Genomic DNA, 27,868 nt, shown 5'->3' with positions numbered 1-27,868 from the left:
ATGGGCTATTACCAGCAGGAGAGTGAGTTTGTGTGTGTGTGGGGGGGGGGGGGGGGCGGAGGGTGAGAAAACCTGGATTTGTGCTGGAAATGGCCCAACTTGATGATCACTTTAGATAAGCTATTACCAGCAGGAGAGTGGGGTGGGAGGAGGTATTGTTTCATGGTCTCTGTGTATATAATGTCTTCTGTAGTTTCCACAGTATGCATCCGATGAAGTGAGCTGTAGCTCACGAAAGCTCATGCTCAAATAAATTGGTTAGTCTCTAAGGTGCCACAAGTACTCCTTTTCTGTGTGGAAAGAGGTGAACCCAAACGAGCAGTTTGGAATTTGAAGTTCATTCATGTATAACTTATCCGTATTAGGGTAGAGCCAGAGGGGCCACCCAATGGGCGTGGCATCGTACAAACAGATAACAGAGTCCCTGTCTAGAAGAGCTTACAACCTGGGAGGGGAAATGAGCACAGACAGGGGAAAGGTCACACCCCAAATTAGTGGCAGAGAACTGGGAACAGGACACAGATCTCCTGCGCAGCCCAGTGCAGTAGGCTACTGATCCACCCTGTCCTACAGCTTTCTAGAGCTACAAATAATGCAAACAGTGTTAAAAAAAAAAAAAACACCTTCTTCCACTGAATAGGAAGGAAAAAACAAAAAGTTAATAGGAAGAAGGAAGGAACTTACATTCAGCTGCAGGTTTGCCCTGGCCAGTTTGAGTGGGGCTCTAAAGCAAACATTACTAGAAAAAAGTAGCTTACAGTTTGTTGTCCTCGGAAAATGAAGAGTTGCTACTTAGCTAAAGTCCAGAGGGACATGATCTTTCCCACCCCTTGGTAAGAGAAATTTACAGCTAGGTTTTCAGCTGGCCCCATTCCATTGAAGTCACTGGAGCTATGTTGATTTCCAACAGCTGAGAATCTGGCCCCAGGTCTTTAAATTGTGCCTTCTTTAGTACCCAGTGGCTGGGCATGCTCCTCCTTTCACTCCCATTGGTTTTACAACCATTTCAACTTCAATATAATTTCTCCTGATTTACAGCTGTACAAAGACCATATTTAGCCTTGCTTCCCCCTCCTACAACCTCACTGAAGTGAGCAGAGTGGGGCATAATTTGTCCCATCTTGTCTAACTTGTTCCACATGGAATAAACCTCTTTCACCCTGTTACTTTCTACCTGGGTAAGTAGCTTTGTTCCAGTGTGTTTTCCCAAGTTGCATAACGGAAGAGAATTATGTTTATCACTGTGCACATGACACAATGTATTGTAAGTTTTATTGCTGATTCACCTACTCACTTGCTGGGTGACCCTGGGAAAATCACTTCCCCCTGGGCCTCAATTTCCTCACCTGTCAATAGGGATGAATTATCATCGTTTATTTGGTGTCATTTCGTAGCACCTAGGAGCCCCAGTCATGGACCAGGATGCCATTACTCCAGGTGCTGTACAAACAGAAAAAAGACAGCCCAACACAAAGAGCTTGCAACGTAATGATACCGACTCAACTTTGTACAGTGCTTTCCTATAGCATTAGGAGTGAGATCCTGGCTCTATTGAAGTTAACAGCAGAATGCCAACAGAATCACTGAGCCAGGATTTCACCGCGAAGTTGTGTGTGTGTGTGTGCTGGTATACATATATACAGAGCGTTAGAAGGGTGTTGTACAGATTATTTCATTCTGCTTACACAGGACTAGAGACTGATATCCTTACCCACGCTGAGTGGCACCTCATGCCTTGAATAGTTCTAACTGATTTCAAATGGGACCAGATCAGGAGTTAGGTACTGCTCAATTTAAGAATCACAGTTGCTAAAACGGCAATGAGGATTATGGCTTGTGCTAGCAGGTCATTTCTGCTCTGCTATAGAAACCCATTTGCCCTTCTGTGTTTTATAGAGAGGCCTGGTTCTGACACGCCCCCAGAGCTAAGCATGTGGTAGGAAAGCACCTCCAGCTGCGGGCAGCCACACACTGTGTTCTCCCAGGCTTGGTGATCAATCGGCAGCCCTCTGGCATTTATGTGCCTTGTGCACCTGCCCGCAGCACTTTGTTTGATCATTGGCTCATACTTTTCCAGCTTGTAACAAAGAAAGCACTGCTGACATCACGGTGAGCACTAGGAGACTCAGCCAATAAATAATAAATTCAAGCACCACTGTTACCAACTGGATGTCAGGTGTCACAATGAGAGGAAATAAAGACCTGATCAGACAAACAAATCACGAATGTGCTGTCATTTCAGTGCCACAGTACCTTGGCCTGCTGTCCACAAAGCCACTCCCTTACATGTCTCATCCAATGCCCAGGGACCAAAGGATACAGATTCTGCCAAGTCAACAACAGACCTTCTGTCTCTCACATGATAAACTTTCTTTTCAAAACCACCCAGTTGCTATGAATGGATCCTTTATCTATAGCCTCCAGCAGTCTTAAGCATGTGCAAAAGATGAGCCTTTAAGCCAGGCTGAGATGATTTGCTTGCTAGCCAGACAAGTTTTTTGGTTTTCAGTGTTATCCTTGGGCGATTGGTAATGGAACATAGAGCCTAGTACATTTAGGTCACAGTCTTGAGTTTGGAGAAGATCAGCAGAGCCCAAAGGCTGTTACTACCCTCTGTGGGTTATTTGGTGACTTAAGGGAAATGAGTTGTGTCATAAATATAAAGGGAAGGGTAAACCCCTTTGAAATCCCTCCTGGCCAGGGGAAAGCTCCTCTCACCTGTAAAGGGTTAAGAAGCTAAAGGTAACCTCGCTGGCACCTGACCAAAATGACCAATGAGGAGACAAGATACTTTCAAAAGCTGGGAGGAGGGAGAGAAACAAAGGGTCTGTGTGTCTGTCTATATGCTGGTCTTTGCCGGGGATAGACCAGGAATGGAATCTTAGAACTTTTAGTAAGTAATCTAGCTAGGTATGTGTTAGATTATGATTTCTTTAAATGGCTGAGAAAAGAATTGTGCTGAATAGAATAACTATTTCTGTCTGTGTATCTTTTTTGTAACTTAAGGTTTTGCCTAGAGGGGTTCTCTATGTTTTTGAATCTAATTACCCTGTAAGATATCTACCATCCTGATTTTACAGGGGGGATTTCTTTATTTCTATTTACTTCTATTTTTATTAAAAGTCTTCTTGTAAGAAACTGAATGCTTTTTCATTGTTCTCAGATTCAAGGGTCTGGGTCTGTAGTCACCTAGGCAAATTGGTGAGGCTTTTTACCAAACCTTGTCCAGGAAGTGGGGTGCAAGGTTTTGGGAAGTATTTTGGGGGGAAAGACGCGTCCAAACAGCTCTTCCCCAGTAACCAGTATTAGTTTGGTGGTGGTAGCGGCCAGTCCAAGGACAACGGGTGGAATATTTTGTACCTTGGGGAAGTTTTGACCTAAGCTGGTAAAGATAAGCTTAGGAGGTTTCTCATGCAGGTCCCCACATCTGTACCCTAGAGTTCAGAGTGGAGGAGGAACCTTGACAAGTTGATGGGATAAGTCTAATTTGCCGTAGAGAGGTACCTCGACATATGAGCTTCTCCCTCATCACCAGGTCCGTCTGGCACAGGACCTAGGCACTTTGGTGGAGAAGAGTCTGATGCAAAGGTCAGCTGATGTCATTAGAAAGACTCGCATTGAATTCAACTGGCTTTGGACCAGCCCCACAAGGGAGTGGGGTGTTCCCTGTTCCTCTTTCTGTACCTGGTCAGTGAATGAATATTGGGCTTCCCTCCCCAGGCCTTTCATGAGCACTTCAATTAATTTAAAGGCCAAAACACTTATTCTCCTCATGTGGCACATGACCCGAGGGCAAACTAAGCTGAAGTTTTGAATTCCCCCCTGCTCAGCTTTTAGTCAGCTTCTCTGCATGTTTATTTCTATTCTAGAAGCAGAAGGCACTGGCCTGGGAATCGGAAGATCCGGGGTCAGTTTCCAGCTGTGTCACCAACACCCTCTGAGGCTTTGGGCAAGTCACCTAGCCTCTCCATGCATCAGTTCCCCATTGGTGAAATGGGGGCTAGTGATATTCCCTTTGGCTGTGTGGATGTTAAGCTCTCCGGGGCAGGAACTGCCTCTTACTCTGGGTATTTTCAGCACCTGGCACAGCGAAGCCTGGACACTAAAACACAAATCACATTTTCCGGTGGTTCTGCTGTGTGTGTTCAGATGCGTGTGGCTCATATTCATAGACCGTCTGATCTCCTGCATAATACAGGCCACAGAACGTCCCCAAAGTCATTCCTAGAGCAAAGCTTTTAGAAAAGCACCCACTCTGGATTTTAAAATGGTGAGTGATGGAGAATCCCTCCCCCCTCCCCCTTGACCTTGGCCATCATTTGTACTGTTTGCTTTGGGTTGCTACGGCTCCATCTGCCTAGTGTCTTCCCTCTCCTGTTTTGTTGACTCACCTTCACGGTCTATCCATCGTGAACATTCCTTTCCTTGCCCAAATGCTATGCAGATAAGACTGGATTTTAAAATATTTTACATGGACAGAAAGAAAGAGCCACATTAGCAAGAGAAAAGGGTCAGGTCCATAAAGATATAAGGTCCCTATAAAATGAGCTAAGCGAGGGAAAGGTTAGCTATGTTAGCACAACAGCCAAGTTAAACAAGACACAATGAGGGGCCCATTCAGATCCCCCATCCAACTTTCCCACAGATATCACAACGCCCAGAGGTGCTTTTATAGATCTTTGCAAAAGCCAAGATAGAAAGGCGGGTGGTGGCAAAACTGGAGGCTGGGAATTTCAAAGGAGCCCAAGGGGGTTGGGTGCCTAAATCTCAGAAATTCAGGAGGTGGATTATCGGTCTCCCCTAGGCTCTTTTGATACAACCCAGCTGCAGCCATTTTATGGGGGCTGCTATATAAGTGAATTCAAGCTCTTCACATGAACTTTGGTAGGTAACTTCACAAGAAAGGGAGCCTTCACTGTGCTGTACAGTGTTTATGACTGTCTTCTGTGTCCTGCAGCTTTACACTGAGACTCTGTTGAGGCAGCTGACATTGCGTATTCCATTGAGACAGACTACACAGGAGATGCACTCCGTGCCGTCTCCTCCAGACTGCACATTTGTTCTGCATTCTCTTTTTCGTGTTCCATTAATCTAAAATGGAAGTCACTTAGACTAAACATACATGGCCATTCTCTGCCTATGGATAACATCCACTAGTCCACTGCTGCAGATGGAGACAGGTCAGACCTGAGAGTTGCATAGTTTGCCTAGGACAGGGGTTCCGTGGCAACCAATTGCTTTGTTCTTACGGCTGGATGGTACAGAAGAAAGAATTAAAAAAAATAATTCTTGACAACTGTACAAGGGGAACTGGACAGAAGCAAGGTAACTCATTTCACGTTGGTCTGTGGTCTATCGAAAGGTAATTCAGCTACTATTGGCCTGGATGAGATTTGGGCTATTGGCCTAGAAAGGAAGGTTCTATAATCCAGTTATCAAGTCCTGAGACATCCAGTTCCCCAGAATTACACGTTCAAAAACTCCCAAAACATGACCCACAACAGACTTTAAATTCGCAGGCTTTTATGTAAGCCAGTCCCCTTATACAGCAGGCTTACACAATATGTGGTTTAAAAAAAATTCTATATGTATTTGCAGGTGTTAAATTAGCCACCAGAGGGAGTCCTTGTAGCCCAATGTCAGAGAGTGACAGAAAAGGATGGAATTAGAACAACTCTTTAGAAGTTCCATGAAGTCTACAGTTTTCAGTTATGGTGCATTCTCTAGTACATCAAATACCCAGACAACAGCCTGTGTTGGTAATGGCCACCAAAGGGACATCATAATTTTTAGAAAAATCTAATATTTGACAATTTAATAGCAAATAGACCAGGAGAGCAAATTGTGTGTCCTCGTCTCACCTACTCTGTAGACTGCCTGGGACTCTCATGGATGTTCTCCTTAAACATTAATGTCACTACCCACATGGAAAAGAGATGAGCCCAAGCAGCCGTGATTATTATTTACGCCACCATGTGAGTGCCTGGCATGCTGGAGACTTGGCTGAGGACACTGTCCCTGCCCTGAAGAGTTTACAATCAAAGGGCCTGATCCTGCAAGTCCTTCCCTTACTCTGAGTATCTCTCTAGTGAGTAAATTGATCAGAATGTGGGATGGAGAGAGAATAGGGGAGAACAGCGCTTAATGTTTGTTCAGTTTAGACTTGCTTCTTGCTGGCTCTGGTTTTAATTCCCTCCCATTTCATTCCACTAAATGCATGTGTGGTTTGTATTGTTTTAACTGAGAGGACAGGCAGGCAGGGACAAAGGGGAAGTGAGGAAGGGACAGAACTTGTGGGAGGGATGATTGAGGAGAAACATGATGGGACACAGGTGGAAATGGGAAAAGGAAGAGGAGGACTGAGATGAGGAGAAATCATATGTGAAGCAGGGTAAGGGAAGAGAATGGCAGAGCCAGCCATTGGTGCTCAGTTAACAGGAGGCAGTGAATGTATCAAGAAGGGAGGAGCAGGAAGGGGGTGTTGACTATTGCAAATGGCAAATGGCAAGCAGCAAGCCACAAGTCAAACAGCCTGGATACTAGTCAGCAACCCAGCTCTCCCAGTCTCTAGGGTTCATCTCAACCAGCTAACAAGCATGTGAGCTCTTTGCCGTGTTTACACTAGGATATTAAAATATGTCCTGTTTTAAAAGCATACCTTTCTCCCAGGCTTCACATACCCTGGACAAATGCTTGTAAGCTTAGAACAAACATTAGGAGAGGGTTCAGACTAGCCTTTAGGGGGTGCTAAGTCCTTCCAGTTAACCGTAGTCAACTAACAAGGGAAAAACTCCAACCTGGAGGTTGCAGCAAAAGCAAAGGGGTTTTGTTAAGCATGTGAGCTAAACATCTTCCATTCTTAGTATCATAATACTGAGTTCACATTGCACCAGACTCTCCTTTCCACTGGGGCTAATTGCCATGACACCACTGAAGTGGATGGCATTGCTTCAGATTTACACCAGTGCCAATGAAAGCCAGAAGCAGACTTCTCAAAATGTCCCTCATAATGAGGAAAAGCCATACGTTTTCACCTGAAAGTGCCCTGTGTTTCATTCAAGTCTGGCGTCCCCTCGCTTGAATTGCAGGAATCCATTTACCTCTGAAATAAAGCATGATGAAACTGAAGTTATAGAAAAAGTTATTCACCAGAAAAGAGCACATCTCCCAGCATTTTAAAATATCCTGCATGAATAACTTGTCTCTCAGATAGTACAGCCCACATTTGGGCCTTGGCAGATTAGGAACAGAATTTGACCCAATGTTTGTTCCTCAAGCAGTTTGCTTTGTGTAATAGGCTAGTCCTACACCTCCAGAAACTGCATGGTTCTGTTGACTGTAAAAACTAGAGAAAGTGGGCTGATGAAAGGGAATCCTGCTGTTACAATTTCTTTGTCAGTTTAACTCTGTTTAGCCTAGAGTCAGCTGAAATTATTGAACATTTTTGTGAAAATACTGCCTTTTTGACATCAAAGTGGTCCATCAAAAATGTGTTTAAAATGATACAGTGCTAGAGCTCATAAAGCTCCCCCTTGTGGGCTACGCATCAATACCACAGCCCGTGAGTATGATTATAGAACTGCCTAAAATGATCAAAATGTCTTTGTGATACGTCATCAAGCAAGGCTACGTGAATGGATTATGTGGTTCAGGATGCTCTGTAACAATTGCAGCCAGCGACCTATGGAATTCCACGCAGAAAACGCACTTCTAGCATAGCCAGCCTTTGAGTGAGACGGTTCTGCAGATCATCACCTCTCTGCTGCAGATGCAATAGCCATCCAAGGCATGGGTTTCCCTGCATTAATTCAGCAGATTGCTTGAGGAGCCATTCATAACTGAAAAAGGAACCGCCCTACTGACATTCTCCAGAGTATGCAGGCTCCCAACGTGAAGCCCTTTGTTAAACATTTGGGCGGGAAGCCCACAAGAGTGTGTGAAATGGGGCAGCTGGAACATTGTTATTTCTGCCATTCCAGGAGAAATTCTGAAGCTAGCCTGCCAGTAATGCCTCTGTACAGCCAATCCAGTCATCCTCTGGCACTTCTAAATACCTGTCACCTTAGTATCTAAGCACTAAATGTACAAAAATGGCAGATGGTCTTTGGGCTAGTCTTCACCACAGCGTTAACCCAGGCTCTCACTCAGGTGTTGCCTCTAGCCCCCCTCCTGTCCACACACAAAACTCTCTCACCTGAAAGGGATGATGCTAGCTGGCCCTTCTTGGTGTATTGGCTAAAGCCCAAGCCAGGCTTTCACTGGTAACCCACGTACTTGGCAGCGAGGATGCAGGGTAAAGCACAAAAGGTTCTGCCTTCCCACAATTCCTCCTGTGCGCCCAGAAGGGCGGACAGGTTCTCACACAATTCCCTGGAAAAGAACTAGAGTGGCCCAGCTTAGTACAGTGCTGAGAACCACGGGACAGGCCCGCAGAAGTCCCAGCACCTCCCAGGAGTGAGTGCAGCCCCAGCAATGAGACAGCCGAGCATGGCTTTGCAGTGTGGCCCCTCACACCCAAACGCCCATCTGCAGCGCGGTTTCCATTCTCAGAGCTTAACATCAGTGACCATTCTAATGACAGCACAAGGCTGACAGGCTCATCAAGTGCCCCTTCTGGTGAGCATATCTGCAGGAGCAGCCAAGTGAGCTCCGTCGGACTGTTTGCATGAGTAAAGATCTGCTGGATCAAGACCCGTCTGCCAGGACTCTTCAGACAGCAGCATGTAGCTTTGCTGATGCAGAACACTGGGCAAACATCTGTTTTCGTTTCCCATTTGTACAATTGTGCTGTTACCGCAGGAGTTCGCAGGGGATCTCATCCAGACCGCTCAGGATAGCTTCATTTTACCTGGCGGGACAAGGCTGGGCAATCACAATCACGGTACAGCTTGCAGGGCATCTCACATGAGCACTGATGTGGTGGCATCACGTCAGTATTTAATTGTCCTCAGAAGCTCCTAATTGTGTTTATATTCCAGCCCCATCAACCACATTGCTTGGAGCACCCACAATGTCGATCACTGCCTTACAGGGTAGAATAATCTTACAACTGCAGTAGCTATGCACAATCACATTGAGTTGATAGATTATTCCTCCCACCAAGATAGCAGGTAAATCTCCCCTCCTTCTTTCTCTTCCTTCTCCTCATCTGCTCTGTCCCCTTTGCCCAGCCTCTTTCCCTCACTTGTCTTGTTTTTCCGTTTAGTTCATCCCCAACTCAACCCACCTGCCCCACAAAATCTGGGAACTAACGAGATTTTGAGCACCATCGTGTTGAGTACACTGCTGATATGTTTTGTCCCTTTAAGCTACCCTGTGTCAGTCTTGTCTAGTGCTTTGGGTCTGTGGTTGTACTGCGCCTAGCACAGTGGGACCCCATTGTTCATTGGTCCCGAGGCATTACTGGAATAAGCTTGATTAATATTAAAATAAAATAAATCCATAGACTGTTTAACCAGTATGTTATCTTAGCTTACGGTCACTTCAAGTCCCATTTTATCCCAGGCACTATTGATTAAGTCTGTATGAACAGATGAATGGGCTGAATTATGTTGTTCTCTCTCTGGTGGCTTTCAGATTTTGTCCATCCATTATTTCCTGAAGATGAAGAAGAAGCTATTGCAACCTTGCTGGGGTCTTTGAATGGTGTGCCAAGATGTTAAAACAGCTGTGGAGCATGCCAGAGAAGTCTCTCAGCTGACAGCCAGCATTACAGATGGAGGAGTTGGCAAACATCTTAGACACTTAGAACACTCAAATAAGTGAATGGGAAAGGTTCCCTAAGGCAAGAGACAGAAATGGGGGTGAACCCTGACTAAGGTTATCCCACCAGGACCAGAGGTATGTAAGGATATCTACTCCCTCAGCACTCTGGGGGACAAATACATTTTTGTTTTTAGGTCTTATGAACACCAGCTGCCCACACCCGTATATTATTTGATTTTTATAAGCATTTTTCCTGTAACTTGGCACGCCCTCTGATTGCCACAGGATTTTTCATTCTTTAAATAAACACTGCATAATGCACAATAATTACATTCTGGGGATGGAAACTTAAAACAACCACGGAGGGCTTCCAGACATTGATCTGTTATGTCATGCAAGTGGTGGAATGCAATAATATTTCATGGACACACAAATAAGTTAATGCCATGTGCACACAGGAAAAAATAATCAGGAAATTCAAAGTTACGGCTTCTGCAGAAATGGCAACTCAGCTGTTTTATCGATGCAGTATCATCCTTTGTGGCAGTAACTTTTCTGCCTGCATAATGTGGCTTAGTTACAGTTGCTGTGAACACCACAAATATGAATATACTTGTGTATGTAAAATCTCATTGAGAAGGTAGCAGGAGTATTGAGTTTTTGCTTTTAAATTCCTTGTGGGGTTTTTTTTTTTGTTTGAGAACTAGGATTCCACGATGTAAATGAAGTTGTCACATACCCTTGTTTCTGTACTCTCCCATCATCAGGAACTCATTCATCTTGAATGTCTTAATCGGTAACCATCCCATTTTTAAACAGCTAAATGAAATCTTAGCAAGCTTCCAAAAATAAAATAATCCACATCTGGACAGAGAACAAGCATCTGAAATTTCAGGGCAACAGAAATGTTCAAATCAAGCGTTTTCTCAACCATGTTGCTAATGCAGCATCCACAATATGACTATGAGGAGTCTGGTGACACCTTAAAGACTAACAGATTTATTTGGGTATAAGCTTTCGAGGATAAAAAAACCCCACTTCTTCAGAAGTGCGGGTTTTTACCCACAAAAGCTTATGCCCAAATAAATCTGCTAGTCTTTAAGGTGCCACCGTACTCCTCATTGTTTTTGTGGATAGACTACCACGGCTATGATTTAACTGGGAATTGGTCCTGCTTCGAGCAGGGGGTTGGACTAGATGACCTTCAGGGGTCCCTTCCAACCCTGATATTCTATGATTCTATGATTCTATGGCTACCTCTCTGATACCTGGCACAATAGGACTGACTTTCCTATCACTAAGAGATTGACAATGCATTTCACTGGTATCATTTGCTGTGAACACATGTTGGAAGCAGGCTCCGGAGTATTTTGCGTTTCCATTCTGGTCTAGTGTGGAATGGAGCATGCACATTACTAACAACGGTTCTACCACTATTGAATCATTACTCTCACACACACTGAATGGGTTAACCTTCCTCGCAGAAGTGGTGCTAACTCAAGGCCAAAACAAACAAATAAAAACGCAATCCGCAAATCAAACAAAGCTTCCACATTCGTCAAGGATTAGGATACTGCATGTACCTGAAAAAAAACCACCCTCTGAATCAAAAAAAAAAAAAGTGAAATCTACAGACTTTTTTTAAAAGAGTTATTTGTTTGTGTATCAAAATATAGATTTGCCCCAAACTAAAATGGGTAGCTTCAGGGCTTTGCTCTAGGGTATACCAAATTGACTAATTATTTGGACAATTTTTGTTAATGCCACATTCCATTCTGGATCTTCAGGCTACAGTTCTATCTATGTTATTTTGTGTGTCACAAGATGTACTGTAACCTGTTAACAGTACAGTTTTAGCAGTTGGCTGAGAGCACATGTACTATGAGCTTTATAGAAACTGATCAATCTGATTTAATCCCCAAGTCCGTCATGGAAAGTCTTAACGATCCAATGGGTATTTCCCTTCTACCACTTCTATAATTCTTCTTTCAGGGCACAACAGGATAAGCCTACTGGAAGATCCTGGTGGATGAAGGCTGAGGGCAGAAGGGAAATACCTGTTGGAGAATGGCTGGATGCTTGCCAGTCCATATGACTTCAAATAAAAGGAGGACTAACAATTTAAGGAAATAGTTGGTAACTAACATTACTCATGTTAATGACACTGATTTCCTTTATTTCCCACCTTTCTCGCCCCGAGGCCTGGTGCCTGTGCTAAGCTCTGGATATTACTTTTCTAAAAAGACATGAAAGTAAAATGCCCTCAAGCAAGGATCCTGCAGCTGGGCCCTTCCGATAACATTATGCCCATGTATTAACTATAGTGCACAGCTGGGTCCATCCTCACCGCTGAAAACAGAATTCTGTGCCCATGATGTTAATGGGTGTCAGCGGGAGGACAAACACAAGTGTTGGATGGGATAGCGAAGGGAGGCATCAGGGTTTGCAAGGAGGAGAAGAAGTAGGGGGAAGAAGAAGAGTGAGTGTTTCAAACGGACACTCACACCAGGTTCCAAAAGGCCCTTTCAGCAGCAGTTTGGGAGCTGCCAGCCTTCTAGTTATATGGACAAATGTAATTAGGATCTGCTCTACACTATAAAAACCAAATGGGAAGGAAGTACCCTGAATTTGAACCTGGTTGTGTCAAGCACTGTTGCTAGAAAAAGCTCCTAGGGGATAGGAGGAAGGAGCCCAGATGGAAAACTCAAAAAGGGGACAACACATTGGAGAATATTTTAAAAAGCCACACAAAATACTCTAAAGGTTAGGGAAAAGGGGTGTAGAGCCTCCCTTCTGGACATCCTCTCCCCTCTTCCACGGAACTACTTTCCACGGTGAAAGGATATACTGCATAACCTCCACAGGTTGTTTGTAAAACTCTTCCCTTGCAGTAGGAAGCCTGTGCCAGAGGGTGTACTTCAGCCAGCGGACTGGGTGGAAGCTAATTGCCCTTGGCCAGCCCGTGCCTCCCCATGCACACAAGACACTCTCCAATGGCACATTGGTGCCCATGCCATGGGGGTTTATTGCTATAATGCAGCCTCAGCACATTTCCCAAGATTTAATGGCTGAATGAATTCATTTAGAAGAGCAGCTCTGTCTTTGGGCAGTAACTATAATGCACTGGAAAGTCTCATAATGGCTTTGAGTACGTGAAGTTACTGCCATTGACACAATGTAGATCTTAACGGCTCCCAAGATGGCATAACTGTCTATTGTTTCAACGATCAGGAGATTAAGGCTTCCTTAAGTAGTGCAGAGCAGTCACCATTCAAGTTGTTACAACATTGCTTTCGCAAGCAGATAACATTACTGCGGTATAGGGAATGCCATGGGAATTCTGGGAACACCGCGGTGATGTTAGTTACTTGCAAAGGCGTTCAATGGTGACCACTATGCTGCCTATAACACGATAGACGATTCCGTTGTGTGTGTGTGACGTATCTTGCTGTGATTCATACACTTAAATTCCATTTATAATCTCAGGACAGTTGATAGATACAAAAATGAAGAAGTGCCTTAGATCTGATTAAATAGTTTCTGGGATTATTATAATTGTAGCTCAGTACAGGTGGTGCTTTACCAGAAAGTATGAAGGCAAGGTGACCGAGCTGAAGACTTTATAGTCTAAGTATAACGGTTACATTTTACACTGCAGTTATATGCTCCAGAGATTACGAAACTGGAACAGAGCTCGGAGCAACTCAAAGCGACTCACTGATCGAATCATCATCATTCCTCTGAAAATGAATTAGGACCAAAAACTGCACTGTTTCATCCTTGAATTATGCTGCAGAGGGCTCATCACAACTGCAGATGATGTGCTAAATACTAAGTTATTATTTTGGAACAATGTGGGACAGGTAGGGCTGGTTGAACATTTTCTGTTAAAACTTTAGGGGTTTTGATTAAACAGAAGTGTCATGGATAGTGTCTGTTTTCCTCAATTTTTTTTTTTTTTGATTTTTCCTCCAAAAACTGAAAATGTTTCAGTTTTTGGCCAAAAATGGCTGAAACTAACACATTTTTGCTTTTCATGTTTTTGAAGAAAAGTACATTTTTGCAGGAAAAAGTTTCCCAATCAGCTCCAGTGACATGTTTAACTCTGAACTTCCTTGCATTTGTTGCCTTGAATAGATAAATTCTCATCTTTTTCCTTCTAGACACGATACGTGGAGTTACACCAGGGGAAGGTATGGAGCTTGTGTTCAGACAAGCACCCAGAATTTAGATGCTTATCTGAAACTTACCAGCACTGAACTAACCAAACCTCTTCATTCTAGAGTTAATGCTTCTTTCTTTGTTCCTCCAGTCTGGTATGCTACTGTACCATCTTACCTGCTCCTACTTAAGTATGCTCCTCCGTTACTGCTTAGAGGCCAAAGTTTCGTTGTGGTTTGTGGGTCTGCATGTTTTCTGTCAAGCTGAAGTTCTTCCATTGATCTTTGATGCAGCATTCCAATTGTCAGTTTCTTCCAGGGGAGTTGATAAAAGTGAATACAATATCCACTGAACTGTAGCAATACCAGCTTCTGATCTTACTCCAGACTACAACATGATACATCTAACATGACCTCTATTACCATAGTATCTGAGCTCCTCACAAATACCCCATGAGATGGCGAATTGAGGCACAGAGACATGATGGTCCCTTCTGACTGTAAAGTCTATGACACTTTGACAGAGCAGGCAATTGAACCCAGGTCTCAAGCTGGTCCTTAGTCACTGGACCATCCTTCCTCCTCAAGTCTTAGCCATTCTGAGATGACCCTCACCCAAAAGAGAATCAAGCCAGGTTTGGGGTTGTTTTTTTATTTTTTTCCCAGTTCAAGGTGTCAATTAAGTTCACTTTAAAAGATCAGAAGAACTCTTTACCATTGAGCCGAGCAGGTGAATTTTATCAAGGAGTTCAACAATTTGGGATCCTGTCAGTTCTGTTTCAAATAAAGTTGAGCGTATTCAAATGTCACAGAAGCAGGCCCCAGAACCCTATTGTATCCCAACATGTTCTCCATCCCTAGTCTGAAGAGAGGAACTCTTCATGCTCTAGATGAGATGGTGATGGGAGTTGTCTGCAATGACCTGCAGCACCTTCCGGCGCAGATTCCCTTGAGGCTAAAGGAAGAAAAACTCCATTGATTAATTTACTGATGTGCCGGGTAGTTATTTCTCATCTGTCCCTGCATGCCTGTCAAGCTTTCCCTATGCTCATTTCTGTGGGCCCCCTTCAGTAATGTTATTTCAGGGAAAATAGCCCATAGCATTTTTGATGTTCCAGCTAAATCTGGTAGCCAAGTCTAGAAGAGCAAAAGAAACATTGAGGTTAGATGAAGACATCTTTGGCTGCACCTTTCTATATTTTGAGTTAAATTACAGTAATCATCTATTTGGAGGTACAAAATCTCACTTATAATAACCCAGACTACAAATGCCACGGCCATTAAAAAACTGAACATGCAAATTGGTGAAACAAAATTGTAACTCTTATGACTATCATTAGTAGTGTTCATGTCTTTGGAAAGCTGAGGCAGAAATTATACCGAATGATCCCAAACTTCAAAACCTTGTAAGTAAAATAATTATGATGGGGTTTATTCATCAGAAGAGTTATGAGGCCTTTTCTGACTGCTGGATGACTTGGAACCAGTTCCCGCATATTTTGGGCAATCTATTATATTAAAATTGGCAGGGCTGGGGAAGCCATTTTCCCCCCATTGTCCAGGGCTGGGTCACAGATTGTTGGAAAAAAGGAAGGAAGGAAGGAGGAGGAAACTATGTAAATAGCTGTCCCTACCCCTGTCCAGGTCAGTGCCTGTTTCAACAAGGCCCTTTGTGGCTAGAGAGAAGTGAGGAATTTGGGTTTTGTTTCGGTATTCAACTGGATTAAATGAAGTTGTCACCAGAGGCACATCCTAGCTCTCAAATAAGTATCCCTGGAGGCTGCCATTGGTGGGTCCTCTCTGACGGTCCATATGCCTATGGTTGAGAATTTTGGGGTCAGAACCGCAGTTGTCTTGAAGAGCTAGATAAATTCATGGAGATTGGGTCCATCAATGGCTATTAGCCAGGATGGGCAGGGATGCAAAAACATGCTCTGACTTATCCTAGCCTCTGTTTGCCAGAAGCTGGGAATGAGCGACAGGGGATGGATCACTTGATGATGACTTGTTCTGTTCATTCCCTCTAGGGCACCTGGCATTGGCCTCTGTCTGAAGACAAGATACTGGGCTAGATGGACCATTAGTCTGACTCAATATGGCTGTTCTTATGTTATGGAGATGTTATGCTCAGTATGGGAAGATCAGTGAACTCCGAGCACTTGTTGCAATCTGTTTGGCTTCTCCCATATGCATTCATCATGGTGCTTTGGATTCTGCAATGGGGAGTGTGTATATAAAAAGGGAGTAGGAATTAAGCAAAAAGATATGCCACAGAACTTTGCACTCACAGTTAGGCTTTGAGTCTCCAGCATATTATACTTGATGGTATGTGAGCATATTTTGTAACACTTTATAATCTATTAAGTGTATTTATTGTCCATACAGCTAACAGAGACCTAAAGATTAATTGTAAAAAAACCAAGCAGGCTCACTCTCCAGGAATACTTCACACTAGGTACTCAATAGTTAAGCTGGAATTTTTGAGTAGTATTATGTTACAATTTATTAAGCCCCACATAACAGTAAAGGTTTCTTCTTAAAACCCACCTTTACCCTTTGTTGTGTCCTCAGAATTGTGGGTGCAAATTCTGGACACAAAAAGAGAGTCTGGGTTAAAATTGCTTTAAAAATTCAGGCACAGAATGTTATCCTAATGTTTAACCATCACCTGTGCTAACTCCAAAATCAGCTACATATTTTAAAGTGTCCCACCATCTCGCAATAGTTCTGATTTCACAGGATATATTGCCTGGCTTTTGGACAGGATTAGTGATTCTGGAAACAAAGTGCTGAATGCATTGCTGAGCCCAAGCAAGCACTGAGCCCACCTGGGAAGGGAGCTACAGAGATGGTATTTGTGGCTCCCCCATCCTGAAGCCAGCTTTCCTCCAGCCCTACCTTCAATACAGTTTTGAGCAGGCTTAGCTGGCTGTCTGCCATTGCCTTCTAGTCTCCTTCAGCAGAAGGAAGAGGAGGGGGAGCAGCTGTGGCCAGAACGCTCTGCACTCCAGCAATCCCTGGCTGGGGTAACAGCCCTTTGTGGGCTATGACTTGCTGGGATAGTTGAAACTAATCTGCAATTTATGTCTGGGACCAAATTGATCCCTAGCATTCGCAGGGATCAGGGAAGAGTAAAAGGGGTGTACGGGCATCTTTGCCATTCCTAGCACACCCAGGGGTCCTGCATCAGGCCAAGACCAGCTGGACCCCAGGATGAGGCCTTGGACAGTAATGGGAGAATCACTAAACTGCAGGATGAGTTTGCAAAAAATATCCTCTGACTGCCAGAAGCTGGGGCTGGAGGATATGGATTGGGTCACTCGATAATTGTCCTGTTCATTCCCTCTGAAGCATCTGGCACTGGCCACCAGGATACCGGGTTAGATGGACCATTGGTCTGACCCAATATGGCCGTTCTTATTCCTGTAATTGAATCTTCTCTTTCCCTTAGGGATTATAAACAATGTTTGTTGGGATATAGGAAGCCGGTACTATTTTGGGGGGATAAAACCCCCAATAGCAAAGCTGCCACAATTGTGAAAACTACATAGGACAAAAATAGGTGTTTTCCCATATTAATTCCCGTTGCTTGCATCTCTGGGTTTGATTTTCACTCTAGGTCTCTTTTTTCTCCACAGTTTTCCTCTGATCTCATTTCCTCTCTCCCCTCCCCACACAGAGAGCATGAACCCCATAATGTACATGTTTCACTCACACTGTTGAAACCTCACTGTTTACATAGGTTTGTAGTTCAGCAAAGCAAGCTTGCCTCTCCCATAGAGATTTGTGTATTTGCATTTTCTATCTAAGCATTACCATTTTTTTTTCTCACTGGTGCTCTTGAAAGATTAGCAATACTGGGAAGTTAAATCCCAACTTTTAATTGCAGTGTCAGATGCTAGTTTGCAGGCCAGATACTTCACACTAGCCACACTCAACTGCCTAAGGCCAGGGTTTGGAAGGACCATCCTTTTCAGAGGTGAATGGAAGTTCAGCCTCCTCAGAAAATCAGCCCCTACTACAGATTGTGTAATAGTAGACAGAGTGGTGCAAAATCACATGTAACATTATACAATGCTCACAAGAATCCAGCCAGAACTAAATTGAGATGACCAAACTCCTGTCACTTTGGACCCTCAGAATAGACTGGAATTATAATCCCAGAGATAATAATGAGGCTTTATTCCAGCCATCAGTCAATCTGCCTCCACTCTTCACCTGCCCTCCAGAGAACACTTTGAAAGGCTACAGGCTTATAGATGATATTTTATTACATCTCAAAAAAATAAATAAATCAGGAATGCAGTTTCATTTGCTGTTTCCTGAAACCTGAGCAGAAAGTTTATAAAAACTTTCGGTCATGTTTGGACTTCAGGAAACAGCATGAGAAATCCTTCTCCTTTTCCTATTTCTGTTTGCTGAGCAATCCCACCAATCCAGGAACATTCCCTCTTTATTATCATCATCATAAAAAGCATCTTAGTTCTAAGAGGAGTTCTATTGGCTTGGAAATAAATCAGAATGTTTGGGTCTGAACAAGATATTTCTTGTAGTTCACACATCCTTTTACAAAAACAAAGGATTAAGAAAGCAATTTGATCCTCATTTCCCAAGTCTAAATTGTCTGGAAACTGCTGTTACTTAAGGTTAAAAGAACAAAACAAAACAAAAAAACAAGACCTTGAGATCTAAAGAGTTTTAATCACCATCCCCCCCCCCCCCAAAAGTAGACATTCATACTAGACTAGGGTAATAACATGAGAGGTGCAAGGGAATCCAAATATGATCGGCTTCAGACTCTTCATTCATTCTTTGACCTCCTGTCTGACCTCACCTTGCAATGCTTGTAAGGGGCATTGTCACATTCACAAGCTAGTAAGCGGACAACAGATTCATGAAAAAGTTACATGCTGCAAAAAGTATCTTGTGCAGAAATATCATCTGGTAGCCCCCCTTCCCCCTTCCCTCACTAGAGTAATCTGGTTTGCGTTGTTTACACAAGGAAAAAGTTTAAATGGGAAGCATCTATTGCCGAAGAGAACTTGTGCCACTGGCAGACAGCAACTGGACATTGACAGCAAAAAAGACAGCGGGCAAGGTGTCTTTGAATGGGTGTCACATGGAAGGAGAGGGGGCTTCCACAGAGTGTCATGTCCAGAATACAGTATCGGCAGCACAGGTAGAGATGCCTGCAGTTAAAGTTGCTTGACACTTTCCGTTATAAGACCCTGTTTTCAGTTGCTTATATGTTTGCCAAACCACAGTCATACAGGCTGAAATTTAACATGCCAGGGCCTGAATTGGGACAAATTTTTGGAAAGTTTCAACTAAAACGATTCAGCCATTTTTGAGAACAAGATTTGTGAAACACAGTTTTGCCCATGCTTAAAATATTCTTACAACCATTTAACTGAGAAACTCTAGCACCTCCATGTTTTGGAGCATAGAGTTGACATTTGGCAGAGGTGTTGTCCTGCAGTCAGGGAGGTGCCTTTTGCTGTTCCTGTGAAAATTAACCCCCGCATTGGCCAAGTTATGAGCCTCTGACAAGTTAACACATACTCAGAGACTTGTAGAGTTTGGCAACTAAACTGTTTGAAGATTCTGTCCTCACTGAGTATGCTCCAGCCTCTCAGCTTCTAGTGCTGACCGCACTCCACGTGCAAAGCCAATCCTCTACACACTATATTAATCTGAAGAATTTAGCCAGAGCAGTGGTGATTAGAAACATCAAATGGCTTTTGAATAATTCTGGAATTGCATCAACAAGTCACTGCTGCTCCTGCTGGCCACTGCCAGTTTCTGAGAAACGGAAACCCACATTGCTTTCTCTGTTGGACCCAATTCACCTTCTAAATACTGAAAGGAGGGAGTCACGCAGTATTTACACTGGAGGTACCATGCAGCCTGTCCAAGCACATTTCGTGAAATTTAACTTTATTGCTACAGATTGCCTGGAGAAGATGGCGCATAAAGACGACGCAATGGAGTGGCCGTTCTCTGGGATGGAGGGCAAGAGGAGAGGTGAAATGGGAAAGCACCCCATAGCAAGTTACTGCTGTATTTACAAAAACTATCAGAAGTGATCTGTAGAGTCAGGTGAGATTAAAGTTAGCTACAATGCGGTCGCACTTGAGCGGAACTGGGCCCAGCGGCTAACGTACATAGATGACAAAACAGCTTCCCACTCGTAAATATTGTGTATTGGTGCATTGTTATGAGGATCTCTTAACAGACAGGAACACAAGGATACCATCAAAGGTGGGCAGCCACTTTAAGGGGAGTTGATGTATATACAGTACTGACCTGGTATTTCTGTGAGCAGCCAGTGCCAGGGACCAGATATCACAGGGGAACACTTTGAAGGGACTCAGGGGACTGGGGACACCTACTGTTAACCTGAAACGCAAAGTAAGGGCTGGCATAGTCCAGAGGAGAGGGCTTGGGTAGCTAGCAGGCTGGTGGTATTAGGGAGCAGTCACCCAGCTAAGCACAAACAAGAATCCCTCTCACAGCAGGCAGGGGATAAGTGACTCAGTCCTGGGTATCCCCAAAACTGTCCCACTTACTGACTGAGCCCTCCAGGCAAACCACACAAAAGCAGCACAAGAATGAACATATCTAGTTAGGGAGACTGAAGAGCCAGGAGAACCCCTGGGGAAAGCATGAGGGTGGTGGGGGGCAGGAAATGGCTTTCCTGTTCCAATCAGAATGAAAAAGTAAAATCAGTTCATGTCAACTGAAGTGTTTTGTTTTGATTTTTTTTTTACAATAAGTTTAAATGTCTAAAACCAAAAGTAATTGCCACAGACTTTTTTCCATTTTGAAGATTGATAAAATTTTCAATTTTTTCACAGCTGACACTTTCCAATTTCCAACAAAACACATTTTCAAAAATATTTCCAACTACTTTAGTCTGAGAATCAACCAGACAGGAAACTGAGGCAGCAGCAGGGTCTAAACTGGATTAGGTAAATCCCTATTATAGATACCTACACTACAAACTCATTGTGGTGGATGAATAATGGACATCAAACACTTGTATTCAATACCACAGCTAGTGGCAGGATTCTGGGTCCTTCAGATATTTTTACGCTAGAGACACCTAAATTCAAAGACTGTTTTTATAGTTATGGCGATGGAGACAGGAGATTCATGTGCTCTTCACACTTGATCTATACTCTACTATTCCAGCTGCTAAATTATTTCAATTTGGAAAGTAGCTTCAAGGAACAACAGGTTTAGGTGGTTTTTTTGCCTGCTGAAAAGAGATTGCACACATGGCTTTCCAGCAGGGATCCAATGTTTTAATCATTTGGGCACATCACAACATTGCACTGTGCTAATGAATGACATAATACACCAGAGTCAAGAGATGCTGCCAGCTGAAGATTTGAAGGAAGATGCCGCATATAAAAGGCTAATTTCATCGAGACAGCTTCTGTCAGTTATCAAGACAGGAAGACTGATTAAGGAAAGATAAGGCAAGGAACTCATCACAGCCTTTGCTTGTTAGATAGAAATCAACAAGGCAGAGTGATGGAAACTTATATTTCTATGAGCAAAGCCTCAGAGGCCCAGCCAGAGAGAAATGGTATGAACCAGGAGGTAGCTATCCTTAGGAAAAGGATGCACATGCAGATGAGGTATTTTTAAAGTGACAGAATATTAGGTGTCCAAGTGAGAAGCATAGTGATCTAAAATTTAACATGATATTTCTGTGAAGAAAGCCTCACATAGGAAAATCTGAAAGCCTGCTATGAAGGCCTAGGTAGAAATAGGGTGACCAGATGTCCCGATTTTATTGGGACAGTCCCAATTTTTGGGACTTTCTTATATAGGCTCCTATTATCCCTCACCACCACCACCGTCCCAATTTTTCACATTTGCTGCCTGGTCACCCTAGGTAGAAACCATGCCAACAGCTGGTCTTAAGAGAACTGATGTCCCAAATAACTAATTTCCCTCCCACCTCTTCATACCGGGGAATCAGAACCAGTACTATCTTACTTTTGTGACCAGTCACAGTCAACCAGCCAGGATGGCCTTTCCTTGCTGATTGTCCACTTCTGACCAGCTTTCAATTACCCTAAGAGATCATGCTGAGCCACATTCTAAGAGCTCTTCTTTTCAACTCTGTCCCTGCATGTTCAGATTCACCTCTGAATGCTACCACCACAAACATGCTAAGCAAAGACATTCTCTGAATAGAAAAATACACTAATAACGACCGCTTTTACACTAACTTATCAGATGCATTTTTAGGTTCATAAAGAGCAGGATGAAAGTATCTTATGATATTTCTTCCTCTACCAGAGTGCAATGAGCCTCTTGTCCTAAAAGGCAGAGCATCTCCTGGATGGAACACCTACACATATGCATTCCAACACAAACCTCTGGTTTGGAAGGATACAGAAGGATCAAGTCCAGAACTATCCATTTCAATCTGATCTCTAGAGGCACTAATGATTTTTGACATTGCATTGGACACCACCCCCAAACACCTTCATGATCCACAGAGGATAATCTCCATCTCTTCTCTCTTAAGAAAGCCCCACCAACCGGATATGCCTCAGTCAGGGTCTGCTTTTCACAGCCTCTTTTTAAGACTTTCCTCTCTTTCGTGTGCATGGTAATGATGGGCTCATGCCTGGATACTTCCGTATCTGGGCCTCTAATTGCCTTTACGGCTTTTGTCGGGTTATATTCATATTCTTCCCACTTTACTATTCTTGACAGCCAGAGACCTCAACATTCCACTAAGCTTTCCAGAACGGTCAACAAATTTCTTTTCAATAGATGAGACAAAGCTTGCTAGAATAGTTCTGAATAGTCAGAAGCATAAATACTGACTCCCATCAGCAACTGCCATGTGAATGCAGCATTAACTCAATGCCCTGTGGTTTACTATGAGACACACTAGACTCTCCTTTAAAAGTAAGATAAGCTTGATTACATCAGTGAATTTAAGAGTCCAGCTTTGCACACCCTTGCTCATGTGAGCAGTCTCAAAGTCCAGTATCAGAAAAGTCAGATAAGCATAAGATAAAAATGGCCATACTGAGTCAGACCAATGGTCCATCTAGACCTGTATCCTGTCTTCCGACAATGGCCAATGCCAATGCTTCAGAGGGAATGAACAGAACAGGTAATCACCGAATGATCCATCCCCTGTTGCTCATTCCCAGCTTCTGGCAAACAGAGGCTAGGGACACTTCAGAACATGGTTTTGCATCCCTGCCCATCCTGGCCAATAGCCACTGATGGGCCTATCCTCCATGAACTTATCTAGTTCTTTTTTTAACCCTGTTATAGTCTTGTCCTTCACAACATCCTCTGGCAAGGAGTTCCACAGGTTGATTGTGCATTGAGAGGGGTACTTGGTTTTGTTTGTTTTAAACCTGCTGCCTATTCATTTCATTTGGTGATCCCTAATTCTTGTTTCAGAGTAGCAGCCGTGTTAGTCTGTATTTGCAAAAAGAAAAGGCGGACTTGTGGCACCTTAGAGACTAACCAATTTATTTGAGCATAAGCTTTCGTGAGCTACAGCTCACTTCATCCGATGCATTCAGTGAACTAGTTCTTGTGTTTGAGTACATAGCACTTCCTTATTTACTTTCTCCTCACCACTCATGATTTTACAGACCCAGAAGTTCATATGCCTGTGATGCACCTAATTGCCTGGATGCTTCAGAAGTATCCAGATTTCCTGGATATTCAATACTGGCCTTGAAGTACAGTTAGAACAGCAAAATCAACAAGGAGTCCAGGGGCACCTTAAAGACTAACAGATTTATTTGGGCATAAGCTTTCGTGGGTAAAAAATCTCACTTCACTAAACACCATGAGAAAAGCGGTCAATGCATCTGGTCAGCCCTTCACTACCAAAGAAGCCAGTGGAACAATGTGATGGTTCTTGGGGCAACAGGACTGAGTCACCTTGTTACCCCTTGCCTCTAGTGAGAGATAACCTTGCCCGGGGTGAATGGGTGTTAGCCTGTTAGGCACTTAAGCACTCACCTCTAGGCTATGCCAGCCTTGTCTTTGCTTTGCAGGTTATCAAGAGGAGCACCCCAGTCCCCTTATCCCATTAAAGCATTCCCCTTTGATATCCAGCCCCTGACACTGGCTAGTCACAGGAAATCCAGATCCTCTTTCCCCAAAGGTACAGTGTACCCCAGCTTACTAGTTTTACCTTAAATCATCGTTCCTGTAAGCCACACAGCACTTGTAATAAAACAAAGGGATTCAAGAAAGAATGGTTAACTAGAAACAGGAGAGAGTGGAGGAAACAAGGCTACAATACAGAACAAAATCTTAAAACACGAACTTGGGTCTCACTTAACATTTACCTTTCCTACCTAACAGATTTTCCCCCTGAGGCCAGTCCACTGCAAAGCTGGCTGGCTTCACAGCAATTAGGATCTGATTTTTCATGAGAACATCCCCACTCCCCAAGCTGTCTCCTCAGTAAATGGATACAGAGTGCCTTTCCCCCGTCTCCCACTGTTTTTTGTTTTTATTCTTAGGCAGGACGATCCAGTCAGTTGTAGTGTCTTTTTTACACCTCCAGTTGGTTTTGATTGTTTTCCATGGTCTCTGATGGTTTCCCATTGATAGTTTGAGATGGAGCAAGACCAGACAATTGAGCCCTGCATTACAATACCAGTTAAGCAAGGCTGGGTGACAACTCCTTTCCGCATGAATGGGCCATTACGGAGACACATCCAAGTGACTAACTTACTCCAAGTCCATAAAGCATACTTTCAATATAATTACATTATTCTTAAATATTACCTGTACACGTGTCTTGCAGTGATTATGAATCTTGACAAGTTATGGCCCTTTCGTAGATACCTTACATGTTACATTCTATGGCTAAATACCCTGTAAGACAGGTTTGGTGTCGTGAGTTTGACAGGTCTGATGCAAGAGTTGGTTGGAAAGAACAGGAAACCCTTTGCTGAGGGGGCTCTGCGTCACAACTGCTCACACGTGTAAGGGGGGGCAGGACCAAGCAATACTTTACTGAATTTTGTAAAGAGCTTTGAGATGTTTGGATGGAAGCTGGTGGCAAAGTGCATGCTGGATCTGGAGTCTGTCACCCAACTCTCTGAACAGCATCAGGGAGTTTAGGACATTGGTCTTGGAGGTTCTTACTTTAAGGTGGTGGAAAAGTTACTCACACAAAATGTGATTTTGTTTTAATTCTAAAACTGTTTCACAAATGTAGGCTCCTCCTTCCACAGACACTTCAGTTTTGGGCTCAAATTCCAGGGCTAGCCCCAGGCACAAATCCAAGCACAATCTCTTAACACTGGCTGCTATGGGAATTGGGCAGGGATGCCTCCATTCTTCCTTCAGAAAGAGCCATGCTCAAAGTTCAGAAAAAGCACCTAAGCTTCTTCCAGCTTCTTTCCCAGTAGGCATTATTGCCTGGTCTGGGGGTGAAAGATTCAAGGCAGGCTCACCAGGGTCCAAACAACCAGTCATAACAGGTGGTGATGCAAGAGGAGTAAGGCATCCACAACACTTTTTAGTTTTGCCATTGGTTTTATAGGCCATGAGCCTCCCTGTAAGTATTTTCATACAAGTGAAATTGAGCGGTAATAAGCATGTCGCATCTTAAAATTCTCTTTAGTCTCCCCGTGACTGCCTGAGGCACTAGAAGTTGAGCAAAAGGCACATTCTTACATTAAAAGTGTTTGACATTTCAAAATATTTGTGTTGTATCCCCCTCCCATTTCTAACCATTAATTGCCAGAAGCTGTGCAGTTTTGAATGTTTCCTAGCAGCTTTTATGGCAGAGTAGAGCAAACATTTTCTAGGCCATCATGTTTCAACTTGCCCCATTGCTGCATGTCAAATGTAGCATCATCGTGAAGAATAGTTAGCATCTCAGTCAACTTGGAACCTTTCTACCCAGAAACAATCCTATCTATACAACATCCTGCCCATCCTCTCATGCTTTGTTTTAATGACCCAGTCTGGCCTTTCCTCTTTAAGGAGGGCTAAGTGGCCTTTGACATGTTGAAAGAGAGTTGGGTCAAACATCAAAATGTTTATAGATGCTTGAGATTGACCATAGCCAATACGAAGTCTCAAGCAGGGCAGACCATTCTGTTGGGGATGCGATAAGCAGAGTAATATCCTTCTTTATTCTGCCGAATCTGCAGGGATCTTCCAAAACCTTCTTTTGTCAGAAGAGGAAGCAGGCACGAATTAAAGACACAGTGGGACAGATACACTGAGTAAGTCGGTGACATTTGCATACCGCCGTCTTATATGGCATTTGACTCCAGTGGGATTGCAACTGCTCACACCAGCAGCGAATTTGGCCCGGTGTATCTACAGCTGACTAGAACCACACTTTAAAATTCTGTGAACTTCCAGTGACGTCTTAAACAAGAAACAGAGCATTAGGCATCGACTCTTATGTGAAAACCCAGAGTAAACATTTGACATACACTAGATCAGCTCATTCATCCTGGAACAACACATCGCTTATTGTTCCTTAAACAAGTTCTTCTGTGTTTCATTTGCCTGACATTTCAACTGGGGTTCTAATTTGCTTTGGTGACACCATGCCCTCGGGCTGCATTCTTTGGGCATTTTTGATACTGGTGCATTGTAGCAGAGGATGCTGCCAGCCAAGTGACTTGGTTACATCACTATGCATCTGAAGCATCAAACCCATGCGATGCAGATCTCTCATTTGTGTCTGTATCAGCCAGCAGACCTGCCGTCGCCAAGCTGTGACAGCCTGCCGCCAGACTGCATAAGCGTGGGCAAAGTCCAAAGAGGTACTAAGGCCTTGCTGGCCCTGGGAAAGAAATGCCCACAAGTTTGAATATGATTAGCAACCCCAGGCTGGCAGGGCATATATGGCATTTATTGTTCGAGGGCACAAGAAGCCTTTAGGAAAAAGTCGCATGGAGAGCTCTCATTTAGAGATTAAACTATTTCCCTTCATAGCTATTATGCACCGAGATAAAACCGGCGACAGCAGCTGATAAAGTGTATGACACAGCCTTTGTACATGCCACAGCCTCTTCTGTTTCAAGCTGTTCCCAATGGGGAAAACGACCCCAGAATTTAAGAGGGACATTCTCCAGATATTTGTTTGCCTCCTGTAAAGTTAGAGGAGACAGTTGCTTTGTTGACTCTTTTGTTGTGAGCAGTGAAACCTTAAGCCTGGGTTCACGCAGGGGAGGTGGTTAGGAAAATGAGAGATTCCTAGAGTTGGTCCATCTGCTCTTTTCACCCATTTCTGAAGCATTTTCTTAGCCGCAAGGCTCCAGTCAATGAGCACTTTTCCAAGGAACCCTTTCACCTGCAGACACCACCAGCCTGAATGGCAGTGCTCTCCTGCTGCTGATTTGGAGCCTTGGCACTTCAGAGAGGTGATCACACGGGACAGCTGCACTCTTTTGCCTGGCAGGGCAAGTGCTGCCTTGTTCAGATAACATCTCTGGATTATACATAGAATCAGGAGCCATTTATTTCGGATTTTTATTTTCTTGAACGGGTCAGTGACTCAGGAACCCCAAAACCGAAGCATCGCCGGGCTGCGGGAAAACCCTCCCCGCAGCGAAAGGGCGGAGCCTGCGAGGTGCGAAGCACCTAATTAGGCTGGATTGGGTGGGTGGGGCTTGCACTAACCACCACATTGATTTGTAGGCACTTGCCACACAGCAACAATTTGAATACGAGACACATTCACAGAAGTGGGAAGTTGCAGGCCATCTCTGGGAGAACTCTTGTGACACCAAGAGAATGGGAAACATGCCAGTGAAAAACTCCTTCCCAGCAACAGACGCGCTAGGCATTGCTGAACCATTCTGGCTCTATGAGCCTGATCTAAATGTCAGCAGGCTCCGGCCCAGACTCTACTTCCCCTCTCAGCCGCACTGATCTCACATTTGTTTTTCCCCTGTAGTTGTGTTATTCTCTTTTGCCTTTTGTCATCCGGTGTTGCATTATCTGAATCTTGGGGCAGACTC

This window comes from Eretmochelys imbricata, chromosome 10 (genome assembly GCF_965152235.1).
Source record: "Eretmochelys imbricata isolate rEreImb1 chromosome 10, rEreImb1.hap1, whole genome shotgun sequence".
Classification (NCBI taxonomy): domain Eukaryota; kingdom Metazoa; phylum Chordata; order Testudines; family Cheloniidae; genus Eretmochelys; species Eretmochelys imbricata.
This window is presented reverse-complemented; position numbering follows the sequence as displayed.